This window comes from Tamandua tetradactyla, chromosome 5 (genome assembly GCF_023851605.1).
Source record: "Tamandua tetradactyla isolate mTamTet1 chromosome 5, mTamTet1.pri, whole genome shotgun sequence".
Classification (NCBI taxonomy): domain Eukaryota; kingdom Metazoa; phylum Chordata; class Mammalia; order Pilosa; family Myrmecophagidae; genus Tamandua; species Tamandua tetradactyla.
Window position 1 is genome coordinate 161,090,803 of NC_135331.1, and position 8,268 is coordinate 161,099,070.

Below are 8,268 nucleotides of genomic sequence, written 5' to 3' on the forward strand. Positions count from 1 at the left end.
GAAGGCAGAGGCCAGAATAGGCTGCCATGTGCGTTAGCACGTGACAGATGAGTCAGGTATCAATGGCAGCCAACTTCAGGACTCCGATCTTCCAAGCATCGCCTTGATGACACCTCGATTTGGACTTTCTTTTAGCTTCAAAACCATCAGCTAATGAATTCTTAGAGTTTAAGCCACCCCTCTGCATGGCACTTGCTTAAGCAGCCCAAGAATCTAAAACAGCAGGGCTTGATCAAAACTTCTGTTCCAACTTTGACAATATAATAATATAATTACAAAAATAATTATTTCTTATTATAATAGAAAATTATTATCTAAATCAAGACATGGGCATTACCTTGACAAAATAACAGTATCAAATTCTAAAACTTTATGAAATATTAGCAATTTTTTCTTTCTTTCCTTTTTTTTGCATGGTCAGGCCATGGGAATCGAATCCAGGTCTTCAGCATGGCAGGCAAGAACTCAGCCACAGCACCACCATTGCCCATAGGAAATATTAGCAATTTTTAAGCCAATAACATGTTGACACTTTTCCCACTTGTATAAACCATCTGCAATAAAACTATGTGAGATCAGCAATACTCAAAGTGAGCAATTTATACATAAATGAGTTCTGGAAACGTATGCATCAATTATTTTATTTTTTTCCAAATACTAAAGCAACATTTTCAAACGGATTCACTTTTAAATTGCTAGTGAGTGTTATGCATTCATCAAAAGAACAGTCCAAGAGATATTTTCCCATCTTAATAATTAAACCATGGGGAAAGTTCAAAGATAAAGCATGAGAATGCATAACACAGTGAACCCTGTTGTGTATGATGGCTGTTATTAATAGTACAAATATAAGAATGTTCTTTCATGAGTTATAGCAAATATATGTGACTATTACAAGGCATTTATAATTGGATGGAATATAGGAAAAAAATATACCTAATGCAAGCTATGGATGATCGCTAACAGTAGTACTTTAATATTCTTTCACCAATATAACTAAGGTACAACAGCAATCCAAAATGTTAACAGTAGGAGGATATATGGGGCTGTTATGTTTTTACATGACTTTTATGTAAATCTACAACTTCTCTAATTGAAAGAAAAATAATAACTTATTTAAAAACGCTCTAAGGGAAGGAAACTAGACACAAAGTACTACTTACAGTGTGATTCCATTTGTATAAAATGCAAATATAAATACTTCTATAGAGACAGAATTAGATTGTGGCCATGTATGACGGGAAAAATAGAGGGATTGAGAGATGACAGCTAAGGGGTGTGGGGATTTTCTTTTTGGAGAGTTGAAAACATTTAAAATTGATTGTGGTGGTGAACCCACAACACTGTGATTATACTAAAAGCACACTGATTGTACCATTTTGATGGATTGTATGGTATGTAAATATATCTCAATAAACCAGTTTTTTAAATAACAGAAAAAATTAAACCATAAGCCTATCATATCATATCAAAAAAAAAAAACCAAACGTGAAATGTATAGATTTCTTGACTGGAGTTTGCTTAAACACTATGGCATGGACGATATCTGCTAAATGGAGAATTACCAACTTTGTCATGACAAATTATGCTTTTGCATAGACTACTTGGAGTGTCTCATAATGGACAAATCACTAAAATCAAGACTGATAGACGGTATTGTTCCCCTACCCACAGAATATTCCAGGCTCATAGCTCAAAGGAGCTAATGCCAAATAACATATTTATATTATTCCTTATTGCATAGTGGTAGTGAAATGATATATTCTGAAATAAATAACAAGAATTCCTACATAAGCAATCTATCAATTTCTTATAAGATTTCTATAATCCTAATTTGCACATGATAGAAGATAACATTAAAAATGAAAGTGAGAAATAAATTTTTAATGAAATAAACACATTCTTGAAATACAAAGAAGTTTATTTAAACCTTTCATTTACATTTAAAGCCAGTGCTGCTACAGAGTTTTCACTCATTAAATTTGATATTGTTTGCAGCATTATTTTCTGTCATTTGGATTATAGGATGATATTTATGATCAACATAAATACTGAATAGTCACATTAATTTCTTTTTCTTCCTAAATTCCCACTTAAAAGACAGCAAAGGAATAAAAGAGTTGTAAAGCCACAATATAAAGAATGGGAGAGAAATCAAGAATAATGAGTTAAGTAAATAATGTTTTTAAAGATGAACAGGTGGTGCTTGTATTACTGAAAGCAAAAACTGAAGCCTCTTTATAGAAGGAGGTTGAAACAAACAGGAACCTGCATAAGCCTCAGAACTCCAGAAAGACTCACCAATTGGAGGCACCTCTGAATGTAAGGATAGAATTGGGTGTAAAACTGGAGGTTTAAGACTGCATAAAGATGGTAAACCCAACCTCTTTTCCACTAACTCACTGTGTCAGAGGCTATGCCTCCACTACTCCAGCTGGAGACAGGAAATTCAGACTTGATTAACTGTAGACTAGAAAGGAAACCAGAAACAAGGTTATGTAGAGCTTAGGCAAAAGGCTGAAAGTTGGGTGACTAAGTGAACACCTAATCTGCTCTACCACGCTTGACTCTAGCTAGGTTTACACTTCACAGAAAGTAGGTCAAGAGTCTACTCTAGATATGTGGATTATTTAAAGATAAAAGATTTGGTCATTTCCTTTTATCCTTTTTTTTTTTAGTTTTTCCTTTTATTTTAATAGCAGCAAGTGTTAAATACAATGTATAGTAGAGTATGAATAACATTCTATCAAAATACGTTTTTCTCTTTTTTAATTTTAATGTATCATAGATATATCCCCTTTTAAATGAGAACACATGAGATTCTTGTCAAAGGGAAAACAATTTACAAATTTCTATTTACATTAACTTTTCCAAAGTGCACCTAATGCACAAAGTAAGAATGAGGATATTCACTAGAAAAACAAGAATTCACAATTTAATAATAGTCAAGATAACTCTCCTTGAAATTTCTAATAATTTACTAATTTATTAAAAGACCAAATATTTAGTTGGTCTTTTAAAAGATATATACCCTTAGAAAACATATCTACCTGATAATTCTACTAGACTTTAACTACAAATATATAGCATCAAAATCCATCTTAATAATATCAACATTAACCATCAATATTGAGTTTTTCTAACATACAATTTCTTGCAGACATACTGAAAAAATGGAATTTCGGATAAACATGCATATAACGTTTTATAAAAGGAGTAATTAAGTGCTTTTCAAAAAACAGCAATTTAAAAATAAAAGAATATTCTTTTAGATAATCAAATAAGCTTAAATTGGTTAGATTACAAAAGTTAGTCATAAAAAATCTTTGGTTTAATAATCAAGACTATTTCAAGAGCCTAAATTATTTATTCTATTATAAAATTTTATGGCATGATAGAAATACCAGAAGTTGCTAAAAGATAAAGAAGTGGCAGATTTTGAAAAATCAAAGAAAACACCACTTTTCTCCTTTATAATTACAACTCTTGATTTTCTATATTCAACTGGATGAATGTTAATCTTCAAAGTTATTTAATGAAGAAAGCTTTTCTTAAATCATATAATAGACTATTATAGCTCAGAACTGGAATGGTATAAGCAAACTACTCAACTTCTTCATAGTTTGATCAATAAGTGAAGGTATTTCCCATAAGTATGAGACAAAATTCTAGGTAAGTATTCTACCTACTTATATTTTTTAAAAGCTTATGGATTTTTAAATTCATAATCCAGCAAATGGGTTAGTGGTTCCTGAACCATATGAGCAAGGAAGCCTCGTTGAAAGCTTAGTACCCATTCCTCCTGGTAGCCTGAATAAACCTGCTCCATGCATCACTCCCAACCCTCTTGGAACTGTGTAGTCTCAAAAATTGACTATAATTCAAAGTTGTACAAGGAAGCAAGCAAGAAAGAAAAAGAGGCTTGTAGCTTGAAACAAATCAGCAGCCTAAAAATGAAAGAGAGCAATGCAAAACACACAAAGGAACAAAAACACTGGGGAAAAAAAAAAACAAAAAAAAAAACACTACAATTTGTATGAGGGAAACCTGTTAAGCATGCTTGTTACCACTCTATACAAGAAGCTTCCTAGCTCATTAGGTAAACAGTCCAGCTCTGGACTAAGTAGCAGGAATTTTATAATTCAACGTTCAAAAGTTTTAAAATAACCAACGAGCTACCTCCCCCTGTTCCCAAGTCAGATTCCTTGTATGAGAAAACTTTCCTTGTGAATGATACAGCCAGGCCTGAATTTTTGAGACCAGGATTACTCAAACTCCTTCTCTGTCTCCTGTAGCTGTAAACGCCTCTGCCTCTACTTCTAGGGCTGCTCTGATGTGGGGCATAGAAAACAAGCCCGGATCTTCTATCACAGGCTTTGATTCTACTGCCTCCCATCAGTCTTCCCACGGTCAAATACTGTTTTCCACTTTAATACTTTCAGGACCAGGAAGGCTACTTTTGTAGTCTTTTAGATTGTAAATACTGTTTATCCAATTCTGCCTTGCATATAGGAACTTCTCACTGTACTGTGCAACACTAAGGAATTTATACATGTGCCACTTTCTAATTTACCTAGAGCAACCCACAATTTAAATGACTATTGTGAGGTGGGCTGCAGTGGCTCAGCAGGCAGAGCGCTCACCTGCAATGTGGAGACCTGGGTTCAGTTCCCATTGCCTGCCCATGCCAAGAAAAAAAAAAAATCTTGAATGACTATTTTGCAAGCATCTTAAATCTGAACTCCATCATAATCATATTTAGTACCTTTGATCTGATGTGTTTAATCATAGCTTGTTTTTAAATTTTACCCTAAATACACAAGAGTTGGCCATATGCTTGTTTACAGGGAAGAAAATAATTTTTCTACTTAGATTCTTTTTTAGATTGCATGAAAATTTAATAATGTCCACATTATTAAAAAGAAAAACTGCAATGAACAGAACATTAAATAGTATGTAATCTCGAAAACAGATGACTGTTTAAAAAAATAATTGGCTATCGCTGAAATACCCAGACAAGTGCAGTTAACCAGGAATGCACTGAAGACCATTTTGTCTCTTCGCTCTGCTTTTGCTCTTAAACTGATGACTAGATTTTAAGTTATCAGTTTTGAAATTCTGGCATTCTGTACTTTTGATAGAAGGAAAATAACATGTCCTTTCCTAGTTCATGTACTCTAAAAAACTGGAAAGTTTACAATCATAGAATAAGGAAAGATATTTTAGGTGATATATACCTAAAAGAGAAATTGCAATTTTTTGAGAATGTAAAATTATTGAGATACATTCACACACCATACAGTCATCCAAAGTATACAGTACACGGTTCACTGTATCATCACATAGCTGAGCATTCATCATCATGATCATTTTTAGAGCATTTGCATTATTCCAGAAAAAGAAATAAGGGAAAGAAAGAAAAAAACCCATACCTTTTTTCCCCACTCTCTTATTGACCACTAATATTGGAGTCTACCCAATTTTAAGATTTACAATAGAAGTTGCTTAGCTAAGACAGTGCAGTATTGTGAGAACACAACATCCAGAAGTAGAGTCAATAAATATGGGCAACTCTCTTTCTTTTTTTTTTTCTTTTTTTCTTTACTATATAGTTTTGCTATCATTTTCGAAGATTAATGCTACTGGATTATAATTCAACAACTTCAAGTAAGAAATAGCAATTTTGGGATGGGCCACGGTGGCTTAGCAGGCAAAAATGCTCACCTGCCATGCCAGAGGACCCAGGAGAGATTCCTGGTGCCTGCACATATGAAAAAAAAAAAGAAAGAAAGAAATAGCAATTTTGATATCAGCAATGTACCTTTTTGATAATTTTAAAATTATCAAATTCTTCTAGTCACAAAAGACTTCTGAAACTTTTTTGCAATTGTACCTTTTTACTACCCAAGACTCCTCACAAGCCATTCAATTAAGCTAAGTTACAACTGATTAGAGTAGAAAGTAGTAGTGCTTCAAAATACAGAATTTACCTACTATAAATTTTTCTTTTTTGTATGCTGTATGGTGGAGTCATGTTTAATTCTTTTTCTATGTGAGTATCCCATTATTGTGGAACCATTTGCTGATTTTTTTTTGTTTGCTTGCTTTTGTTTCTTTCTTTGTTTGGCAAGTGCATGGGCCAGGAATCGAACCAGGGTCTTCCACATGGCAGGAGAGAATTCTACAACTGAACTACCCTTGCACCCCCAGAAATTACCTGCTATAAATTTTATAATTTGAAACTGGTAACAACTTGCGCTAGAAAAAAAGATACATAGAATTTTTTAAAAAAGAATGTATGGTTCCAATCTTTTCCCTTCTCTGCAGGCAAATTTTATATCTAAGATCACTGACATGAAGCCCTATGATCTTTAGAAGTCTTCCAAAAGCTATACCCTGGCAGAATTACCCATGTCTCCTTTGACTCGTCTCTGGTGAGCTAGGTGAATTAAGTCACTTTTTTTTTCAAATAGCATTAGATATCCTGGGTTGGGGTCTCTGCTGTGTAAACTAATATCCGAAGTATTGAATTTTCCTCAAGCATCTTGGCCATTTCCAATTCTACAGCTGTTCCTAAGTGCTGCCTCTGATTGTTGATTTTGAGCCCTGCTAGGGTTTCATTTCTTAAAGCATCAATCAGTGGTAGAATTGCAGCTCCCAAATAAAATTGAATTCCAAATTTCAACTCTACGAAGTTTTGTTTACTTTCAGTATATCTGCAAATGCAACAGCAGTGGGGCCATTGCTCTTGGCAGCTACAAGAAGGAAATATTTCACATGTGTGTTGGTTTCCAAAGCCTTTGCAAAATCTTTTAGGGTTGAATTGGGATATTCTTTATATTCAAATTAACTTCAACAAGGCAAGCATCATTTTCTTTAATTCTCCTTAAATTCTCTTCAACATTGTTGAATTTGGTGGCTCATCAAATACTGGAAGAATCTTTTCAGCTTTTGTCACAATTGAAAAATGTTCTCAGCCAGCACCATAATGCTTTCCAATTTATTACGGAATTGGGTGTTTGTTATCAAATTGTTCACCCCAAGAATTGCTGCAAGATCATATAATTCTGTACAGAAGCACTTGTCAAAGCTTTCTTCTAATTCTGCATCAAGAGATAGCTTCTCTTCTGTAAAGTCTGTACAGGTTTCTATTTAGAATATTCTCCTTTTTCTTTTCTCCAGTATAGGACACATAGTCTTCCCTGTCCTTATGCTTCAGTGCTTGCTTTCTTCTCTAGTACATTTGACAGGTACTGTCTGTAAAACGGCCTCATGGCAGACTTTGAAGTCTGGTTCTTCTTCTGGGAACCTGTAGGCAAAAGGGCATTCTCAGGATCAAGATTATACAGAATAGTTTCCAGTTGTTTTAATTCTACCTCCCAAAGATCACCAAGGAGCTCATCTTCAGTCCTTATAAAAATCCTCATACTTTTCTAAGTCTTTATAGAATGGTACTGCCATGATTTGCACTGTAGAAAGTCACTTAATTTTTGCTGTATTCAGTACAATCAGAAGTGATTTCTACTTTTTCTTATAGCTGCCTGGTGGCTGCTGGAACCATCAACCGCTTAGTGCTACTCAGTTCCCAGCACATGCCATTGCCTCCATCTGCATCCCAGGATGTTGCCAGATCTGTGGTCATTTCATTTGGGGACAACTAAGTGAAATGCTTGGCTGACACCAAATTAGCCAACATTGAAACCTACCCATACACAGGCTCACTCATGCACAGAAAGCTTCCCATACATTTTTTTAGGGTTCCTTTAAACATATATGTGCTGATCCTAAGAATGTCAGTCTTGGAATCCATCCCTCAGCATTTTCTGCTTAGTTCCACATTTTTATTACTGCTTACTACATGTCATGGTCAGGTTCATGTGTCAACTTGACCAGTTAATGGTGCCCAGCTGTCTGGTTGGGCAACCACTGGTCTGTCTGCTGCTGTGAGGACCTTTCATGGACTTAAATCATGACCACATTGGCTGATTGCAAATACAATCAGCTAAGGGGTGTGTCTTCTGCAATGAGTGGTGCTTAATCTAATCATCGGAAGGTGTTCAAGGGGGATTCAGAAGAGACAATCATTCTCCCTGCTTCAGCCAGCCAGCTTCTCCTGAGAGTTTACTGAAAACCTTCATTGGAGCTGCCAGCTACCTGCTCTACAGATCTTGGACTCATATCCTCACAATTGTGTGAGACACTTCTATAAATTTTATATTTACAGATGTCTTCTGCTGACTCTTTCTCCAGAGATCCCTAGCTAATACA

General features: G+C 34.8%; 1 pseudogene; it reads right to left on the reverse strand.

Annotated features, from left to right (window-relative positions):
* Window positions 1-6,465: 6,465 nt before the first annotated feature.
* LOC143682844 (tropomodulin-3-like) lies at window positions 6,466-7,461 on the reverse strand (annotated as a pseudogene).
* Window positions 7,462-8,268: the final 807 nt, after the last annotated feature.